This window comes from Anguilla anguilla, chromosome 5 (assembly GCF_013347855.1).
Source record: "Anguilla anguilla isolate fAngAng1 chromosome 5, fAngAng1.pri, whole genome shotgun sequence".
NCBI classification, from domain to species: Eukaryota; Metazoa; Chordata; class Actinopteri; order Anguilliformes; family Anguillidae; genus Anguilla; species Anguilla anguilla.
Window position 1 is genome coordinate 5,598,469 of NC_049205.1, and position 22,871 is coordinate 5,621,339.

Here is a 22,871-nt window from a genome sequence, read left to right on the forward strand (position 1 = left end):
TGCCGAGCTGAACCATATCTGAATCTCAGATTGTGTCTGCGGCACGATAATAAACCAGGAGGAGGAGGAGGGGGAGGGGGAAGGCGAAGGGAGACGACGGCGCGCGTGTGCGGCACTGCTGAAACCCCGAAAAAAAAAAGGTTTCAGAGACGCGACGCAATCTCCTTAATTACGGATTTGGGCACAATGCCGTGTCAGCGAAGTGGAAAGGCGCCATTATTAATCCCATACCCGGCTATGGTACGAGTCGAGAGTTCCAGGAAGTTGTCGCGACGAAAAAAAAGATATTTATCTGCAGCGGGCGTGTTTCGCAATTTGGGCTGAAACCGGTAAATACTGCAGCCGGGATGTTGGAATGCATCTTTAAAATGGTCTCGCTTCGCCTTTGCGTTTTGTCGAAGCGGACTCTCTATTTCCCAGCATGCCTTGCACCCATATGCATGACAGGCTTAGCTCCGCCCCTGGGCTGATTGACTTGAGTCCCAGGTTTAAAAAAAAAAAAACAAACAAAAAAAACCCCACCAGAAACGAAGAAAGACTCAAACGCTCGGCCACTGAACAAACCCCACGCAGCACAGATCTGGAACACCCAAATAAGCCACCTCCATTATCGACCCAACAAATCCACCCTCCCAACGCCGAACAATGACAGGACAGCTCGGTTGTTATAAATCAGACCTTTTTTTCTTTTCCGCCCTTTTGCAAACTGTGGGTTCCAACAGGCAGGTGCTGTCGCTTCAGACAAATTACAGAGCAGCTACTTCCAACATTATCTCTCTTCAAATGTCGAGGGTGAAAAAGAAAAAGGAAAAAAGGGAGAGAAAAAAAAAAAAAAGCGAACCGTTTTAGCGAACTGTCGGTAATTTGCGCAGAAGGTACGCGCGCTCTCTCTCTCTCTCTCTCTCTGTCTGTCTCTCTCTCTCTCTCTCTCTCTTTAACAAAAGATGTAAAAATGACAGGTTGTTAACAACAATGTGATTCGCCGCCGTTCCCCCATCGCCAAAAAAAAGAAAATAAAAGAAACCACGCGGGGTGGGGGTGGGGGGGGGGGGGTGGGGGTGGGTGTCTCATTCTTTCTTCAAACCGTTTATCTGAATTGCCCTTCCTCGTCTTTCCTCCACTTCCGTCTAATCCGGGGGTAATTACCTTCCTCCGCCGTTATTTTCGAGCCGACGGACACAGCCCCGATAAAAACCGACGTGGCCAAACCCACCGTCACCCTCCGCAGGGGTGCCGCGGAGACGATGGCCCCGGGCCACGCCGGGCGCACGAAACGCACGGCGCGTCCAGCTCGTCACCGAACTCTCGTCTCCTCCTCCTCTCTCTCCCAGACTGGGGCTCGGCTGTGTCCCAACGCGCGCGCCGCGGCGTCGCTGGCATTTTTAAAAGCCGCACAGGGAAGAGGAGGAAACCACGCGGTGGTATTTCTAAAATAACTGAAAACTCGGGGCTCTCGGCCACAAATCCTCCGGAAAAAAAATTAAATATTATTTGAAGACTTTGATCACTCTGATCCATGGCTGTGTATCAGATACACGCTTTAATTTTTAATGGACTCTATACTTAGCAAGATGGCTCATTTGAAAAATAAATACACAAATAAATAAATAAATAAATAAATAAATGACGGGCTACACCACACACACGTCTAGCATGTCATGCAGCCTTATTCTGAATCGTTTCAGCTGGTCTGAAATAGGAGCTTCAGTGACTCGTATCCGGTTCCACCGGTCTGCTTCTCTGGTCTGAAGCCGAACATGGCCTACTCTTCTGGGTCGATCCAGCACCAACGTGCAAGCTGGCTCCCTTTTCAGTGAACCTTGGTCCGGCCTTTTACACTGGGCACCACCGCTTCTGCCAACAGGGTTCAACAGGGTATGCATTCAACGTCAATTTCAAAAGGGGGGGGGGGTTGGCCAAGGGTTGGGGCGGGGGGGGCAACCTTGGTCCTGTACGTGCAGAGCCCTAGGGTCTGCTGGGGTCCTCAACCCTGGTCCTGGAGAGCTGCAGGGTCCACCGTGGTCCCCCAAACATAGTCCTTCAGACACTTTTGATTTGGACATAACTGTGCTTTAGGTTAGTGATGTCCCGAGGTTCTTCTGGGACGTGACAACAGACAGAGGACTCCTTCATTTAGAGTCTGTGCTGCGTCATCACCCATAGAGCTTTTTCGCTGAGGTGGAGCCTCCTTTAAAAATATCAAGCGCATGAGTCTGTAGACTTAAAAGCTTTTGGGGCACTGCGTTTATTCAGAGATAAAAAGAAAAAGCACACAATCTCTCCTCATTTTAAAACACCGTTTTTTACTGCTCATGACCGCACATACTTTAGTGTTTATACTGTATCATTTAAAGCTAAACAAACCGCTCCAAAACAAGAGAAGGAGGGAAGCAGCAGGCCCAGGGAGAAGCCTGAAGGCTGGGCTGGTCCTGTTCTCTGACTGCTTTCTGGAAACTGCCGTGCCTGTGCTTTAGTTTAGTCTGTCTCACACACTCCACACACACCCCCCCCACACACACACACGCACACACACTCTCTCTCTCTCACACACACACACACACACACACACACAGACACACACACTCTCTCTCTCTCACACACACACACACACACACACAAGCACGCATGTGCGCACGCACACACACACACACACTCTCTCTCTCACACAAACACTCCACATACACATACATACACACACACACACTCTCTCTCACACACACAAACACTCCACATACACATACATACACACACACACAGACACACACACTCTCTCTCTCTCTCTCACACACACACACACACATACACACACAAGCACGCATGTACGCACGCGCGCACACACACACACACACACACACACACACACCTTTGGTTTGACAACCTTTCCGTTTTGGTAACCGGACCGTTAAGTGGCACATCTTGGTGTCTTACGGGAGAGGGCTGTAACATCAGAATATTTTAAAACAATCCAGGCCCCACTGTTAATGTGAGAGCTAACGACATGAAAAAAACAGGTAACAATTTCGACCGCAGAATCACGATGCGATATTGTGGGTGGCAGTTATTCAGAAATCCCGCATAATGTAACGAGCAGAAATTTACAAAACTACGTAAATGTAAAATGGCACAATTCAAGGTCACTGACTGTGTGGAAAGCATTTTACATATTCTAATGCAAATTCACCAACAGGAGGAACTAACAGAAACGTACAGTGCTATATGCAATGCCAGCCCTTAGATTATAGTACTCACCACAAAGACACAGAGCATTTTATCGCAATTAGTCTTTCTCTACAAATGTCATGTCCCTGGGAACAGCAGAAAATACAAAGTTCAGGGATAAAGTCTTGCCGTGGGAAAAAAAAGTGTTTAGCCACTTTAATGCACAGAATCCTTAATCAGTCTGACACTGTGCTGACAACCACTTAATTAAGTCAATACAGGAGTTAATTGCGTCGCGTCGTGATATCGAGCTTCTACCTTGAGGGCAGTCTGTTGGAAATAATTAAATGTAAGAAAGTTGCGTTCAATTTTATTTCAATAGCGCTTTCTTTTAAAAAAAAAAAACTGAGACACAGTCAAAGTCGACCCAAACTTTTGAGGCATCGGCTACTGAAGTCTGTTCGGCGTTGGACAGCAGCCTCTCCCAGACTTCACCACAGTAACGTTAGCAACCGTATTGTTGAAACGAAATGCTCGCAAAAAAAGCGGGAACCTCAATGCGTAACACATCCCGCGGCGTTACGACGCGTGGCGTTCGTTTAAGCAGAGGCTCTCGTCAAGAGCGGCTTAAAACGCGGGAGACCGCAAGTGCGTCCGACTGAGGTACCGCAGAGCGACGTCCGCAGACCGCGGAGCGCGAGACGCGGCGTCGTTAAGGCGCTAACCGCGGCGCGCGTACGCTCTCTCCGCTCGGCGGACGGGCGCTCGCGTAACTCAGGGCGGATGAGAGCGTCCGCCAAAAAAAAACAAACGGGACGCAATTCACCGCGCCGTTTATGCGCGTTCGCACTTCCTCTCGACAATCACCACGGTAACCGAGGCTCAAAAAACAGGACGCTCTCGTGATTATGTTCAACCCCCCCCCGCCAACCCCCCCCCCCCCCCCCCCCCAAGCCCTCCACCACCCCCTGTCAAAGAGCGCTGAATCCATCTCTGTATACACGCTCCATTTTAAGAATTGAGCAGACGTTGCTATCCACAGAGGCAGCATACATTTCACATACAATCGCGGTACTTTCACACAGACGAATATGAAACAAAGCAGTTCGGGCTTCAAGTGCAATTTCCAAAGGGTAAATCGCAGTGCCTCCTGGGAATTGAACCCGCAGCCCTTTGGCCATTATAGTTTCATACTGCTGCTCTGGCAAGGCCACACAAGTAGTACAGGAATGGCTTAACCATTACATTACATTACAATACATTTATCTGGCAGACGCTTTTATCCAGGGCGACAATAAGTGCATACCGAAGGTCATTGGAAAAAACTACAAAGCACAGGTCTGATGAGGTACAATACTCATTTTGTAACAGTTACTCATAGCCATGGACACATTAAAGTCCAGTTCACACAGTGAACATTACACTGACCTAATAACCTATGCCAAGTCAAACTAGGAGGCATGACAATCCACAGCATCAAGACAATGATACAAGGCACAATAAGTGCTGGATGGAGGTCCATGTAACATGAGTGGCACTCCCAATTCTGGAACATGGACTGAAGTAAGAAGAGCTGTTTTGGGTTTTACTCAGTTATCCAGCCACGTCAGTAATCCTGCTTCGTGAAATACGGACCTGAAATGTAAAAATACCTACGCCCCCCCCCCACCCCCCACCCACCCCCATAACCACCCCCACCCCCACCAAACCCTGTCTAATCCTTTCGTGCCGCTGTAGATTCTCGTGGTCGGACTCGGCTAACGACCCAGCCGGGGCTCGAACCCGCGACGCTAACCGCTACAGAGCCTGAAATCACGACGAGTGCCTTTCACCGACCGAGAAACACCACTTCCCAGCAGCACCATTCCTCTTCATTTGGAACCGCGAGCAGCCAGCAGAGGCCCAGACAGGCCTAACAGATTGCGGCCACGTTGCGGCTCGCTGTAATTAATTTATGAAGGATGGCTGTACAGCAGTTAAATATTAACAGCGTACGAGGATACAAAGCATTAAAAAAAAAAAGAAAAGTAATCTGAGCGAACAAGGACACCCAAACAGCGAATTGTGTTATAAATTACACCTCCTTAGGACGGAGGGAGGGAACAAGTTTTACCATTGTAAAAGTAATAAAACAATAATAAATGTTTAAATAAGGTTCCAGGCTTGGTGGAGGGAGGAAGGGGGGAAAAAAAAATCTGTCCTGGCTGCGTGCTTTCTGTGAAAGAGGATTTATGTGTAAAAATCGATGAGGGATAGCACGGGCCCACCTCTCACGCGATCAAATTACACTTCCTGCGTCCCGCTAATGGGCTGACCTCCGCAAAATTTATCTGCCCCATTTTTTCGAAAGGCAGATTCTGGGGGTTACCAAGATGTCGTCCATGGGCTGGCTGGGGAAGGGAGTGAGGGTGGGTGGGGGGGGGGGGGGTGTTGGTGTCACAGACTCAGTAAAGCGAGGACCACACAGTCACACTATCGCCAGCAGTTATATTAGCCAATGATCATGCACTATTTCAGGTGGAAAAACAGGGGGGGTGGCACCTGGGGCGACCAATCAAATTCCAGAGGTGGCCAGCGCCACACCGCAAGCCACCCAATTGGACATGACCCTGCCCCGGAGACTGAAAAGAGACGTCCGGAAATGCCTGCTCCAATCGGAGGGCAGGTCGACGCACGGCAGGGGCGGGAGCAGGCTCGGACGGGAGACATTATTGGCTGCAGGTGGTGGCGTGGGAGAGAGCGCCAGGTCAGATTGTGTGGACTATAGCGCTTCTGGTCCAATCAGGTTCACCCTCCTGCCATTTTCACACGTGAGGGAAGAGGTGGAACAGCGCACACAGCTGGAATGAGCCCAATCTTTATTACTTTTTTTTTTTTTCCCTGGGATGTTCAAGCCAAGGTTAAGTCACTGCAAACACAGTATGTTACTGTAAACAGAGGTCTTTGCCTTTACTGTGGTTATTAAAGATCTTGTGGCTCATACTGCAAAGTGCAGGGGGTGGGGGGGGGGGGGGTTCCCTGGAGGGTACTGTGAGCACTGTAGAGCAAACCACTAACGCCAATGCAAATAATATGTTTACAAAGGGAGGAATTCGTATTATTATTTTGCTTTTTCGATAATAAGGCAACAGGCTTTGCTTCTGTAACTCCGTGGCACAGCTGACAAGCCTAATGACAGCCCTTGCAGTGTAAATGGAGCCCACGAGCTCTCTGGACCCGTCCAATACGTCGCCGTTCACCAGAGCTAGCCGAACCCGGGACCTCAGCATGCCGGCCAATCGAGCGCCCGTCCAGCGTTACCGGGGGCGACGCAGTCCCGCTCGGCTGCTACGGTAACCGACCCGCGACCCGCGACACGTGCCTGGCGGCGGCGCCGCGGCGCTGCCAGGCAATGCGGGCGCTCCTGCCAGACCCGCCAGGTGCAGGTGGCGGTAAGGCCGTCGGTGCCAGCCGCCGTCGCGGGCTGCCGGCCTGGAGCCCGGAGGTCGCTGGAACTTTTAGCCAAAACGCCCCCGAACCGCAACGCAGTCGAGGGGTCCGGCGGGAACCCCCCCTGGGTAACCCCGAATCCACAGGTCTCTGGGAACAGAGTCGTCCGTCCGGATTACAACTCTTCTGGCGGTTCATAAGCCTGTACAGGTCTGTCTGTGTAGGACCACACTACATGACCTAAAGTATGAGGACACCTGGCATCCAGCATCTCACCCTTTGCTGTTATAACAAGGCCCGCTCTTCTGGAAAGGTTTTATACCAGATGTTGGAGGGATTTTCTTCCAAACAGCCAGAACAGCATTGGTGAGGCCCGGGCACTGATTGGACGATTAGGCCTGGCCCGCAGTTGGCTTCCCAATTGATCCCAAAGGTGTTGGATGGGGTTGAGGTCAGGGCTCTGTGCAGGCCAGTCGAGTTTTTCCACACCATTCTTGACAAAACCATTTCTATATGGTTTGCTTGGGGGAATCATCTTGCTAAACAGGAAAGGGCCTTCCCTCAAACTGCTGGGGAAGCACAGAATCGTCTAGAATGTGATTGTATGCTGCAGCATTAAGATTTCCCTTCACTGGAACTAAGGGGCCTAGCCCAAATCGTGGTGAAAAACAGCCCCAGACCAAGGGGTGTCCAGATACTTTTGGTCATTCAGTGCACTTCTTTAGTGTTTAGGGCAGTCCATTCCGAACCCAGTCCCACACAGGCTGGTTTCCATTCCAGCTACAACAGCAGTTCTCATCATTTGGGAGTCTATTAATCGAGTTGTAGAGTTCAAATTTAAGGGGCGATATTTAAGCGCATCTCATTGATTGGAGTGCATAATCCCATCTCTCCCCTCTCTGTGGCAATGTCACTGAAACAGCAGAAGCTCTCAGCACGACTCCATGTTGTATTTTTAGTACACGCTGATGAACACAGCGCTCAATACTCTGAACGCACTGCTTAACCTCTGGTTAATGCGTTAGTACCATCGTACCTTCGTGCTAACACGTTAACACACACACACACGAGTAAGGTATATATTCAATTTTCTCATACGACGGTAAAAAATTTCCATCAGCCTGCAGTTATTTAGATGTAGAGGAGACCAGACGATTTGCTTAAATTAATCAGCCGCCGAATCATTACTGTAAAAATCACAGGTGTTTCTCTTTTTTCCTCTTCCTCGGAGAGCGCAAACGTGGCTCATTGTTAATTAGCGCATATCCTCTGGTAACTTAGGTAATCATCCCAGCAGCTAATAGCAAACCTTCTGGCCAATTAAGTGGCTGCGCGCCTTCTGCATCTTTCCAGGGAAGCGGATCCTGGTCGGTGCTGTAATTATTATTTTTTCAATTATTTTCAAAATGGCTGCTGTGCATTAAACCAGGTATATTTTTAACCGCCATGAGAAGAAATGTCAAGATGGGCCAACAACACCACAGTGATTACATTGAGCAATTTTCCCACAGAGATCCAGGTCCAAAAATTCACTTTTTTTTTTGTTGCATAAAACAAGTACAAAAAGGCAAAAAAAAATGTACCAAGGCGTGAACTAAAATAAAGATTACCAATCTCTTATGACACTTTTATTAGGCTGACTCAGAAAATGATTTGAATTTTTAAGCCATTAGTTCCCAATTTTAGACTTTTGTGACAGAAAATTGAGGAAGAAAAAGGTAGGATCAGCCTTTTCTCAGCAGTGAGCAACAAGACAGCCATTCGGAGCCATGTGGCTGGGCACCAGACTCACCCAAAACACTGAGAAGCACGACCACAGGAAACTGTGCATGATACAGTTATTGGCATGTTCCTCACACCCAGTAAAGGTCAAGTGTTGCAGGTGCTGAGCAGTCTCTCGAAATTCTGATGGGGCCCAAAAATATGAAATAAGTTTGGCCCGCCTCCCGCTGTGGCTCTGAAGAGAAATCTGTCTTTCAGAAAATAGTCATTCTCTGAAAATAAAAAAAAAAAAAAGCTCCTCCTAAGAAGATTGCTTCCTTGAGAAGGAACGTCAGCACCAACAACAACAACAACAAAATATATATATATATATACTGTATATAGCGGGCTTCCAGATTGTGTTAAAGTTTGAGAACTACTGCACTGCTGAGGTTATAACAGGACAGGAAAAGTTAAAAGAAAAAGGGATGCAGTGTGGAAGGCCCTTAACTTAGTGAGCCGCAGGAGTTATTTATCATATGGCACGGACGGCCACGATTCGAAAATTCCCAACGCACTTATATTTCATTACCCCGCAGGCTTCCACTCTGCACTCCCACACACGGCCCCGAGAAAACACAAAAAGCTCATATTAGCGAGACGGAACACACGCTGCATAATTTAATAAGAGCCACGCTACTGTACCGTGCGCTTCCTGTACTCCTGTCCGCAAGATATCCACTTCCTGGATGAGTAATGTACAGTAGCAAAAATAAAAGCAACAAAAATAAAAAAATAAAAATCTTAAATTCTGCCTCAACTGAAGAAAAGGTCCTCAGAGACGATATTATATAAATATATCACATAGATTTCTCTGGTTTTGTCTTTGACTTCTATATACAGACAAATGCAAGTCCACAAGTTTGCCAAGCCCATTCCGGTGATCGCAGAAGTTGCGTGATTGTGTTGGTGAAGATAAACAATAAAATTAAACGCCATTTTGAATTCAGAGTTAAGGGCATGATGTCATGAACATATTTAATTAATTTTTTTTTTTTTAAGTTCACACCTGTTCAGCATAATATAACCTTACAGATATCTAAAGTGAGTAAATGTAAAATGAGGCATACTTCTTATGTCTGCAGTGACGTGTCATTGACAGCAATTCATGCTGACACATTTTAATTTCTATCTACTTTCTCCCCTCCTGTCATAGATTGAGTGCCATTAGCCCCTTTAAGGGAATACCATACAGCTGTCCAGATTTGTCAATTTGAGAGTCATCAGGAAAGAGAGAAAAACAAAATGGACACTTGTATTGAATCATTAACCAACGCCAAGGACAAACATTGATTGAATCCAGGCCATAGATTCAATCTTCCTGTCTTTTTATCCTACTGAGCGCATACAGCTCTCTCATTATCCAAGTCAGAGAAACAAGTGTCAGTTTTCCATTCGTGACCCCTGACCTCTGAAAAGCAGGGTAGAAACAAATGTACTGCTGCCCTGCAAAAAAAGGCCAATTATTTAAAGAAACATTACTAATCTCACCTGTGTTGTAATGCAGGTGGATGACGTCATCTTCCTTATTCGACACACATACTATACCATGCTACGCATTGTGGCTAGATGTTTTTGGTCGATAAGACCATCCAAAATTCCCAAGACACGTTTCCCCCACTGAGTGCCCCACTCATTTTCAGGAATGCAGCAGAGTGATCAAAACAAGGACATTCTTATGAACTTTAAATCACCTGAAATTTTGGACACCGATGTGATAAAATTTCAGAGCTGAGTACGTCATCAATCTGGCAACACTCAACGCGAGCAGGACATAATTCTATGATCGACGAAACGGGATGTTTTTATGGGCCCCGTAAGTGGACTGTTTCGGTATTGCAGTTGCGTCCAAAAATTATACTCTTCCTACCGCCTCGGTTTAAAATGCCTGGGCCAGTCCAGACGAGACAAATCTCTGCAAAGTACACCGTTTTACAGTCCGGGACAAATTAATCTCAGCATGAACATTATAATATACCTATAAATGCGTGTGCCGCGCTTTAGGCGATGATTGTGTTCATTTAGTACATAGCTCGTGCATAATAATATTAACAATAATAATAATGCTAATAGCAATAATAATAAGAAGAAGAACAATCCTGTTGTATAACTATTGCGAGGCAAACCATTTCGGTGTCTGCCCTTTTGTCAGATATGCAGAGGACACGGGGCAGCCGCAATAACATCGCCAGTGTCTGCAAGTTGTCTTTTTGCAGTGCCAGGAAGGCAAAATGCACACGGTCTCGTCGTTCGCACCGAACATCTTAATGACTCCGTTAATAAAATGAGCCACCGGCAATACACCATCAGGTACGCCTGAAATACTACTTTAATTTGTCTTTTTTTTTTGAGCCGCGCAATTTCCACAAGCAGCTGCAAGCACGCGCGCGCACACCATCCCCAGAGAAGAATATTTCAAACTACAGACTACATCTGTAAACGTGTCCCAGGTTTTCTCAACCCAAACCAATTAGGGCAACTGCCGTTACCGTTTATTTTACAGCATACACGCATACAGCGTAGCTACACGTCCTTGGGGGGGGGGGGGGGGGGGGGGGGGGTACAAATCCAGTGCAGAACTATATAGTCTATTTGGTCTTGTCTCTGCTGTTCATGGTTAGGCAAAATCAGCGCGTTCAGCCTGTAGTAATTGACAGTCTAACATCTTCGCGGTTCAATTCCACAAGGTGATTGTCAGAAATAGTCGGTTTGCGTCTCGGATTACATTATTTTGATTTCCCCATTTCACAAACATTCCTACATCGTAATAAGCATACCAGCCTCCACAAATGGCTCATTTGTCAAGAAATCAAACGCTAAGGTACGAACATTTGCGCGGCGATTCATAATTTATTAACTAAACGTGCATATAAAAACTTATCACCAAAGTCTTTAAACCGCATGGTTAAAAAGCGCCAGTGGTGAATCAATACAAGCTATAGCTATTTTGACCATGGCTTAGAGAAAAGACTACGTTTCATAATCTACTTCTGAGAGGTTACTCGTACAGAGTTCTGTCTGTGCAGCTTCACGTTGATATATTTATTATACGATAATTCTGTACTACTGCTCAAAACCTGCCATGTGCAGCAAATTATTTCTCTGTACGTGAGTTTGCATAATAAGAAGATAACATCACGTATTGACTGTCCTCCGATACAAACCCTTAGAAAGACCTAAGTAACCTTGCTAGTTCATTTAGTACGTTTAGTGCGGGGTTTGACATAGTTAATGCGCCGTTAGTATTCAATTATTTGACAACGTTGCGTAATAAGAATTTTGAAGTGCATGGGTTCTGCATTCTTATCACGCGCCCCTTCACAAAGCGCATCGGAAGACATCTCCAAAGCTGCAGAAAATCCACGGCCAACCGAATTCGGAACCTAAACTGTGGCAGTGTGACTTAAAACACGTCTCACACAAGGTCTGGATCATCTAATAACCCAAGCGCAAGCAAGGTCCGTTGGCTGCGAGCGTAGACGGAGAGGAGACGTTGCTGTTGAATGTCTATCGGACATCCTGACTAGAATCCAATTTTGTTCAGTTTGTTCCCTTCCTCACGTTTACTTCTGAACAGTACAAGAAAAGTATACCTTGACTGATTGCCAAAATGTTTGCATTCCGCGAAGGTATCTTAAAGAGTAATCAGCAGCGCAACTACATAATTTACGATTCAACCTACAACAACTATAACATTAATAATAATAATGATAATAATAATAATCCACTAGTATCCACTTGAAATGACACAAATTGCAACATCCATGTTTTCAAATATTTATAACTTTTGCTGCCGCTCCAACACACAAAAACGCATACCCAACAACAGTTACCGAAGCAACAACGCCGTATATAACATTAAGTATAGTTGCAAGAATCGATATGAAACCAACACAAATTTGAAAGATCCAGCTCGGCTTATTTCAGTGTTTGTAATCGGGAGTAATTCTGCAATATCTCCTTCACGAATGTTCAACCACTACTTACCTATAAAAGCCAGCTGAAACAGGTACATTCCTACAATCTCCATCCCGAATGGTGTTAGACAATCCCACACGTAAGTAATGTCTTTGGCGTCCTTTGTGCTTTTTAAATTAACCACCAAAACTTTGATTTAAAAATGAAATTCACACTGGTCTTTCCGCGCCTGTGGTTAGAACAATCCAAATTGTGCAGGGCAAAAACGAACTCACGAAGAACATCCTTTTTTAAACAACGAAGTCAGTCGCTACTGGATCGTCAGCGGATCTTCAGACAGGTATGTCAGGAAAGGAAATCGGTGCGCAAATACCAGATGACTCAACGTAACCAAAGGAACTGGTGCTTGGAGGAAGCGAGCAAAGAGTGGAAACTACGTTTATGTTCAGGAATCCGCTTGCCGTAGTCCCCCCGCCAATCAGTTTTATCTGCTCACAGGCAGAGTTGACAAAATCCATCCATGGCTTGTCACATGCAAAGACTCAGCGAATATCCTCAATATATCGGAGTTGCTGGCTTTTTTCTCCAGCGCTCCAAATTATACGCGGGCGCCCCTGTGGCTAAAACAACGGCGGCTGGAGCGCGAAGGGCTCCGCAAGTTCCTGCAAAACGCGCCGATAGGAGCAACTGCTGGAAGTGAAGGCGGAAAGAGATGAAGCGAAAAGCAACCGTTTTTCTTTTTTCGTGAGGGGGGTGCGGAGTTGGGGGTGGAGGGACTATATGGTCGTTGCACTAATATTGCCCTCGCGAATGCATCATTGTATTAAGTGACGTAACTGTTAGGACATTTCAGTACAAATATTATAGGGCAGCGACTGAGCATTCGTGCGTGAATGCTTACGTGACAGTGAAGAAATATTGCGATTTTAATCATTTACCTTTCACACTATTTCTGTCCAGCAGTTTACAATACATTTCAGTGCGTCATTTCACTAGAGCCATGTTCCTGCAACCAATCGGCTGCTTTAAAATATTTAGATTAGAATTTCTCAACGGAAACTCATGCGCTGAAATATTGATTTATGACAGTATGTTAGTAAGGTTGAGAAAGTAGAACGCTGAGCACATACAGTATCATAACAATGCTCCTCGTGGGCACTCAAGAATCTGCATCGAATTCAGACTGTGGGACAGAAGTTCCAGAAGGTGGATGGCGAGATGGTGCAGAAATGGAACATAGTATGATTCATGCACTGGCGACACAACCACGCACACAAACGCAAGGCACGCACGCGCGCGCTCACACGCATTCACACATACGCACAGACACAGTGTGGTTGCTTCAGATACAGGTCATAACGAAACTAGACTGAAATAAAACATTAAGAAACTGCAGCATTTCACAAAGTATATGGACAAATATAAGTTATTGCCTATCCATAATGCGCATATTTACCCAATATATATGAGGTTTATTGTATCTTTAAGTCCCAAGTATGGAAACAGAACAAGAAAATATAAGCAAAATATATTACAAAAAAAGGCAAAGAAGGGCATTTGACTGAGGAGTCCCCAGATCAGCAGGAAGGCACCTTTGAGTTAAGGTCTGAAGAGGTGCATGCTGGGGCAGCAGTGACGTGCAGTGGTTAGGGAACCCGGGCTTGCAACTCAGAGGCTACAGGTTTGATTCCCAGGTGGTAGGCATCGACAGGTATATCCTTCAGCAAAGCGCCTAAATCGCTCCAGTAAATATACAGCTGTATGAATCGATTGTATTTAAAATCTAAGCCGTGTAAGTCATTCTGGATAAAAACTTTGATTAAATGAAAGCCAAATGCAAATTCAGCAGCTCAAGCTGCAAGTAAGCCAAAGCAGCCCATATCGTCACAGGAAATGCAAGAACCGAGAAATGAGTGATTTTAACATACGGTACCGATTTATCTCACAAATATTCTTTTTCGTTCATTCTGAGGAGTTATTTGCTCATTTTCTTCTGTAGTTTCATCTCAGCCTCAGAGATGTAAGCATGCCAGGATCACAGCAATGAATCCATCAGAATCTTTCCTGAACGTCAGCAAATAACAGGAAATAACATGGTCGATTCATCCATGACAGTTATCCAAACGGCATAAGACATCGAGATTCATGAGACTCCGAAACACAGAGTGAAGTGTTTGTGTTTGTTTGAGAAACATTCGCCAGAAAAAAACTAATGCAATGGCTCCCTGGACATCTCCTGTGGAACTTCACAACTGTTGCATTAATAAGCTGTTACAGGGCCAGCAGGGAAGTGGGTGTTACGAGGGATTTTAATGAGGCCATTACCATATGGAAATAAGGAACAATGTCACTGCAAAGCAGCGGGTCCTTCTCCTCTGCATGAATTCCGTGCAATCGGTTGTCTTCAAGTGACTGTCTGAGAGCTCAGTAAAGACGCGTGCAATACCTGTAATCTGGTTTGCGTCTCCATAATAACAAAATGCATTTTGGCGTTGTGGATTGCAATTACATTCGGTCGTCGAACCCACCCGACAGTTTTTTCAGGCTTTCAAAGTCAGGTTCAGACGAGAATGAAAGCACGCGGCTGTCCATGTACGTGCCAGTTTTGGGAATGAGAGTCAAATAACAACTGTGGCCCTTTTTTGTCATTGTTTTCCATGAGAGAAAGATGCCAAAAAGGTGTTGAAGAAATCACCACGTGCCTAGACAGTTCACACATATATCCACAATCCGATTCACTGTTCAGACCTACTGTAAGGCCACTGCATCATCTTCCTCTCAACCTCAAAAGCTACAATAAAAAAGTCAAATCACAAGACTGTTATTTTTAACAGAACATTTCAAAATGAAAACACCAGCTCTGTCACCAGCTCAACCTCCAAACCTAACCTGATTCTGAGTGGTCATTTCTTCTTAAGGGAAAGTCATGTAATTGAAGAAGTAAACCAACACAAAGCTTTCCAGTGCATATATCATCAAAGTACACTTAAAAGATCATATTTCAGCATGCAAAACTTAAAAAAAAAAAAACCATGCCAGCCTGGGACAATCACACAGGCTGGTATTCAATGTGAATTTGTCCTGAAAGGTGTCTTCCTCTTCACTCACTAGCCTGTATTCCATCAGATGTACGTAAAAGTCAAACTTTAAAAAAAAATATATATACCGTTTTTTAATCTACACAATTCTCTTTACTTAGCCTAGCTTCTCTTTACATGGCCTTGTTCGAAAACATTTATGCAGACAACCATTTCTTTTTCAAAGATGTCTCCTTCTGCAGCGAATGGATATTTAAAGCCCGGATTTAAATCGATTCAGATCCGCAACAAAAATGAATTTAGTTGACTAAACCATGCTGAAGTACATATCCATTAAAAAAAATAAAATAAAAAAAGTTCAACAGCAGTCAATACTAAATTGCCAAAGTGAGATTGTGAAGACTGGGGAAGAGCTGGCTGAATCAAGGCCAATCGGAGCGTGAGAAATCTGCAGGGCACAATGCTTTCAGCGTTGGGTGAGAAAGTTTAGAAAAACAACATGAAATATGTGCGGGTTACGATGAACCGCCGAAATCTCAGTAGACCTATTTAACACCCTCAATAGAGACCGCCAGGGCACCATAGATACAGCTCGCGGTGACACTCGTCATTATTGCAAACGTACGCAATCGAGTCTGTCCTTGGCGTCAGCTGAATGAAGCTCAGGAACAGCGGCGCTAGTTGGGCATTGAAAATGCACAGACCATAACTGTTCAAAAGTTTCCCCTTGTGCACAATGTTCTGTCATGACTTGTCTGCATCTATTTCTAAACCCAATCATCACCAGGCTATTACAGTAATGTTTATATGTGATGTATGGCTTAACGTTACTGTATCACCCCACAATGCTGTACAGGTCGCATGGTTGCTTTAAACTCTGGTGAATTATTTATCGCATTAAAACGGAGGCGTTTTTTTTAACCATGTTTTCGGCACCAGTGGTTCATTTAAGCCACCGATTGGCTGAAGAATCAACATGCCTTGTTCTCAAGGCCTTGATTGGAGGATGATTGAAGGGAAACCAGAAAAACCTGTAGACACCGCGACCCCATTGGGGTTTAGAGTTTGATACCCCGGCACTGAAATGTAATGCAGAATGATCATCTAAATCAGGGGGTGTCCAGTCTTATGCGAAAAGGCCCAACACGGGTGCAGGTTTTGAGTTTTAGCCCAGCGCTGAGACACCTGATTGGCTGATTCAGCTCAACAAGGTCTTGACTGAAGACCGTGATTCGTCAATCATCTGAATCAGCTGTCGTAGAGCTGGGCTAAAACAAAAACCCGATTATTATTATTATTATTATTATTATTATTATTATTATTAATAAATGAAACCAGACATGGTAAAACAACATTCTTAAGAGCAGAGTGTTGGCTAAGCATCATTGCGATGCATCAGATGTAATACAACCAATACAACAAACGCTCAGACACTGTCGTACATCATTTTTAAAAGGAAGTCTCTGTCTTGTTCACTTGCGGGTCTGAGTTTATTAGCAACAGATGTTGCGCTCGCACGCTGGTTTTCTGTCGGAGAAGGGAAACGGAAACCTCATCAATCCCATTTACGTCTCCCTGGGTTTGTGTGGTGTGGGGGGCTTCAATTACTTATTCCTGGGGGAGCAGGGAAGTGCAGGGGGGGGGGGGGGGGGGCGGGGTCATCCGAGGGTACAGCTGAGAGGGGCTGAATTTAGCCTCAAGTCCTCAGTTTATTAGTCCTTGTAGGGTAGGGCAGTAGGGTGTAGGGTTGGGTGGTAGGGCAGTAGGGTGTAGAGTTGGGTGGTAGGGTGTAGAGTTAGGTGGTAGGGTGTAGGGTTAGGTGGTAGGGTGTAGGGTAGGGTGGTAGGGTGTAGGGTTAGGTGGTAGGGTGTAGGGTGGTAGGGTGTAGGGTTGGGTGGTAGGGCAGTAGGGTGTAGGGTTGGGTGGTAGGGCAGTAGGGTGTAGGGTTAGGTGGTAGGTGTAGGGTGGTAGGGTGTAGGGTAGGGTGGTAGGGTGTAGGGTTAGGTGGTAGGGTGTAGGGTTGGGTAGTAGGGTGTAGGGTTAGGTGGTAGGTGTAGGGTGGTAGGGTGTAGAGTTAGGTGGTAGGGTGTAGGGTAAGGTGTCCCATCCCCCCCTTGCTCAATAGTGCCTCTCCTGGTTGATAAGACACCTGCAATCTGCCTGCACCCACAGCACAGGAGAGCAACCAAATTCACGGCAACAGTGAAGGGCCAGGGGTACAGATGCAGATTTGGGAGGTAGAAAAATGTTGTAAAAATAACAGCTAAAACAGGTGGATCGCTGCATGTGCGTCTGAATCTTAAGTCCGTTACTGGAGGAGAAAGGACACAGCTGCTAAAACCCGCATCGTGGTGCATCATGGGAAACAGGGGCTGACTCTCGCTACGAGGCGCGTGAACCTCCTGCTCTGACAGCCCCGCCGCGGTGCGGGTGGGCCACCGCTGTCGGCTGCAGGGGCGCTACTATGGGTCTCCCCAAATCCCGCTCTCGCTCCCCGAATTTCACAAAGCCCACCCCCCCCCCTCCCCGACAGAAGATGATTATCCACGGGCTGCCTCCTGCTGCCTGGGATGAGCTGCTGATGTTTCCACCCTCTTTCCCTGCATGCGCTCTCCTTGGCACTCTTCCTCCTCCTCCTCTTCCAAGTGAATACAAATAATGTTCCCTTCTTCTGTCTTTATGTTGGGAATGTTGACCCCACCCCCCAACTAACCCCTCCCCCCCCTCACCCCCACCCCACCCCACCCCCGCAGTGTATGACACGCGCGCACAATATTTCATCGCCATGATGAATTGCGCGTTGACTGAGGCCATTGATTGCCGGCTAATGTAATTTGGTTTTCGGCCGCGCCGGGGAATTACGAATGTTGCCATGGCGAATGTTACGGTCTACGCTACGTCTGCGCAGGGGGAAGACGGAAAAAAGAAAAAAAAACCGTGATCGTTAATCCTCCGCTTGTGTGCTGACGAGCCTTTAACAGCCGTACGCCTGACATCGAACACGCCGGAAAGGATGTAATTAACGAAGGGGAGTGAATGGAAACAGCGTTGTAATGGCAGTAAAGAAGGGGGGGGGGGAGCAAGGGGGGGGGGGGGGGGGTGAGGTGGGGGCAGGGATTAACCCTCCCATGATAGCAGGAGATCAGGTCCTTAGCCAGCGCACTGCCAGGTTTTTAATCTGTAATATGGCAGACCGGTTGAGTGGCATTAGCCAGCCACTGAAGCTACTCCAAAGGCTAATTACCGGATCTAGACCTGGAGAGTGAACGACTTCGCACTGATCGCACGGACTGAAATACGGACCGGGACCCTGGCAGGCCCCTGTCTGTCTGTGACCGGGGGCAGGCTATAGGGTGGCCAGGTCAGGAGGGGAGTGGAATTAGGACAAACAGATCGTGTGGTTGGAGATTGTAATTACAAATCAGGGGCAGGGGGGTTTGGGACTGTGATAGTGGGATGGGATGGGACGGGATGGGATGGGAAGGGGGGTGGTTCAAGTCAAAATCTGGGTATATTTACTCTAAAATTCTCTTTTGCTTGCTATTTTCCATTTTCTTGGACTGACTGACAGTAACACTGAGATTACCACTGATGCTTTCCACCTTAGTGAGTCCCTCTGTATAGGAGTACCTGCTAAACAGCAGCAACGTAATGTAATGTAACGTTATGTAATATAATGTAATGTAATGTGTAATGGTATGTAATAGAATGTGTAATGTAATGCTACGTAATGTAATGTAATGTGTAGTGTAATGCTACGTAATGTAATGTGTAATGTAATGTAATGTAATGCTATGTTATCTTTACAGAGGGGTATGGCATGTGAGTTCCCAGGTGGCAAAAAAAATGCGCAAACATAAAATTTGCATCTCGTTTCATCCTCGCAGCGTGGAAATTTGCGAACAGAGGCCCGGCTGACATTCTGTCGCCTCTCTCGCATGCTCAAATCTCGCTGTGACTCGGCCGAAAAGGCAGACGCGCTCCTCGGGGCCGTGAGTCACAGGTCTTTGAATCATCTGCGTTTGATCTTTGGGATTAGCATGCGCGAACGTGCCGAACGGGAGCGACGTCGGAGGCTAACGGCACGCAGCGCGCGAGGACTGCTCACGAGAATTATTTTTAAAATATAATATATATTGTTATATTTAAAGTTTATTTTTCTTAACCAGGTTGACCACTCTGCTGGGACGTTGCACTTCTTTATCTTGGTCTGGAGGTTAGAGCGCCCCCTCCTGCTGACAACTGTTTCCAGCGGTGTGCTAGACACAGGTCGCCAGGGATTGACGTTCCTCCTGAAGCTCACAAACTCTAGTGGCTACTGGAGGTATTGCAGTTTAGCACGCCACTGGTGCCAAAAAACAAATTTCCCCATTGAAATCCATTGAAAACTATGAATTTACCCTGGAAAAATGACACCATTTTGGATAGTACTTTTAAATGAAAAAAATTTGTTACACCAAACTAATTATTGCCCAGTGATCTGTTTTTTTTTTCTTTTGCTTCTGAGCCCCACAGAAGAAGATACAAGATATTTTTAATTCCCATTCATCGCTTCACTTTTAGGTACCCAATGCACATGCTCTGGTGCCAAAAAGCCCCACAGTCAAACATGGCCGCCTCCGTGAACTGGCTTCATGAGCCAATGAGCAGCTCCCATAAGAATCCATGGAAACGGAAAGTGCGAGCTGTCTCTAGTTCTTGTGTACCTCGATGGCTAGACAACCACAGGTGTAATTCAAGGACCTCCCACCAGGCCTACAGCAGTGTTTTGATTTACAAATGGCTACGACATTTGGAGACCGCTTTAGAAACAGTATGTTAGAACATATACTTCTACGTAATTTCATGTAAATATAAGCCTCATTTGCATAGAAAAACATAAAGGGATTGCCTCAATTGAGTTTCTGGTGTTTCTTTCCCAATATAAAAAAAAAGATCAATCAGTGTTTAGTCCAACTTTCCCTTTGACCAACAGCTAGAAGTAGTTCTTCAACTGTGAAAAGTGCACTAATAAAATATTGACTTGCCCAACCATTTGTTTCTTAGACTAAGATTAGCACGATTTCATTGGAGCATCGAATGATCAGGCTGAGTTTCGTAGCCATTATAAGAAAATGAGGAAGGGAGGAAGAATCCTAAAAAATCTTTCCAGAAGAAAATCAATATGTTGCATAGTCTGATAAAATTTCAGCTCAGAATACCGTTGGCATTTGATGTGATCGAAGGTTTCAAAAATTTAAAAGTGTATCTTCAAGGCCATGCCATTAAACACAGGGCAATATTCATCAACTGACTCGGTACGTGCAGTACAGTGGGAACTGTGGAACCTGGGGAGAAGAACCTCACCGTGAATAACTCATGAGTTGTGCTTTGAAGATGTGCATCAAATCTTTAACACGCTGATTCAGATTCACTGAATCGAATCTTTAACAGACTGATTCAGATTCACCAAATTGAATCTTTAACATGCTGATTCAGATTCACCAAATCAAATCTTTAACACGCTGCTTCAGATTCATCGAGTCAGACCTTTAACATGCTGAATCAGATTTACCGAGTCAAATTGAAAGTCCTATGGCAACGTACACAGTTCCTACAGCAGCTCTTGAGAAATGAGGGGTATTAGGGGTATTAAGCTTCCTGGCAAAATTAGCCGGGGGGAAGGGGGGGTGTTGGCGTAGGGTCGTCTTGAGGGGGTGGGCGCAGGTATTACTGGCATGATGAAGTTCTCTGTAATCGCACGCAGGGAGGGGGGGTGACAAAGATTTCACAGCTTTGGCTGACAGCAGTACCTGAAATTCAACATGCACCTGCTAAACTGGGGCTGTCAGTTTGGCACGGGGGGGGGGAGGGGGGGGGAGGGGATGGAGGAGAGAAGAGGGGTGTTACCAGAGACATGTTTCATGCAGAGATGTTCCCAGTAGAAGGAGAGGTAATGAGGATGTGTGTGTGTGTATATGTGTGTGTGTATGTGCCTGTGTGTGTGTCTATGTACCTGGGTGTGTGTGTGTGTGTGTATGTGCCTGTGTGTGTGTATATGTGTGTGTGTCTATGTACCTGGGTGTGTGTGTGTGTATGTGCCTGTGTGTGTGTATGTACCTGGGTGTGTGTGTGTGCGTGTATGTGCCTGTGTGGATATGTGAATACATGTTTCTATTTGAGTAAGTGTGAATTTTCCAGTTACAGTAAATAAGTACTGCATGGATGATGGCTTGATTTATAGCAATGATTTTAATGCAGTCTGCAAAGACATTTACCCTGTTTTTTGTTTCTGTGTTGCATGTCATCCAGAAGCGCAAACCTGTGAACGCCTGTTTGGTTCAGATTTCACAAAGATCATCGAAGGTGCGCCTGTGTCTTTGGAGCAAGTGGCTCAAAGGTGGGCGTGTCACAAAGAAAAAAGTGGGCGTGGCCAGGAAAACACAGGCACGTCACAGGTGAAATAGGGCTGTGACAGGTACGAAAATAAGGGGGCCATCTCACAGGTGAAACAATGGGGGGAAGAAAATGAGACAGTGATGTCACAAAGACACTTTCCAGGAAAACAGGAAATAGGCAAATTGGGAAGAATCGAGTCTGAAGGCCGAACCCGCCCCACCCCCCCCCCTAAAAAAAGCCAGGTAAGGTCTAAAGCACATGCACAAGGATCATATTTAAATATGATCTTTTGCGCAGCGCTGTTCTCTCGAATACAAACCACGTTTCACGCACCCCTCAGTTCGCACTTGCCACTCACCACAAGCGTTCTCTTGCCCAAAATACAAACACAAAAAAACAAAAAAACAAATGCACCATTATTTACCCACGACTGCAACTCAAGCAGTATTCTGATTACAGGGAAAAAAAAATGTATTACCAGGATCACTGATCGCTCAGAGAAAGCGGAGGCCCGACATCTTCAGAACATCAGAGTATGCTCATCCAGCACCAAACGGCTTATGAGATAATATCTAAGCCCCAGTGCCCCCCCCCCCCCCCCCCGGCCCCCCTTCTTAAACAATATAAATGCATATTAGCAGAAACTAGGGCAGGACCGCGACTGCATTTCGATCGAGCCCGGCAGTCGGCTTACGCGCGCGATCCTTCGCCAGGCTGCGCCCATATGCACGCCCTGCCTGTCAATCAAAGGGGAATCGTGGGAGTGTCACACGGACGCGTCCGCGCGCACCTATTGGCCGACGCGAGTGCAACATCCCCTCACCTGCAGTACGTGCCCGAGTCCTCCCGTGGCAACAGAAGGCCACCGCCCCCCCCACTCTCACGAAGTTTAGGAGCTCTCCGTACGGGACCCTTCCACGGCCAGGCCTGTACAAACCAGCGCTGTCCTCGTTACCACTAACGAGGCTATTCCCCGAACACAGGATGGAAAATGTACACAAGCTTGGCAACAATCGTCAGGAAAAGAACAAACTTGATGACAATTGTTCAACTCATGTTGTGAGACAGACGTCATAGCAGTCTTTACATAGAGCAAGAACCCCAGGTGTGAAAATGCAGATTAAAATGGTTGTCCCTGTTTGCACCTTAATGAGACAGTTGTTAAAGTACTTACTGTAAAACCACGAT

The 22,871-nt window shown here is 46.2% G+C and overlaps 1 protein-coding gene across 1 annotated transcript in view; it reads right to left on the reverse strand.

Moving 5' to 3' along the window:
• Nucleotides 1-22,871, reverse strand: part of gfra4a (GDNF family receptor alpha 4a) — a 194,524-nt gene that overhangs the window by 87,656 nt on the left and 83,997 nt on the right. The window lies entirely within an intron of this gene.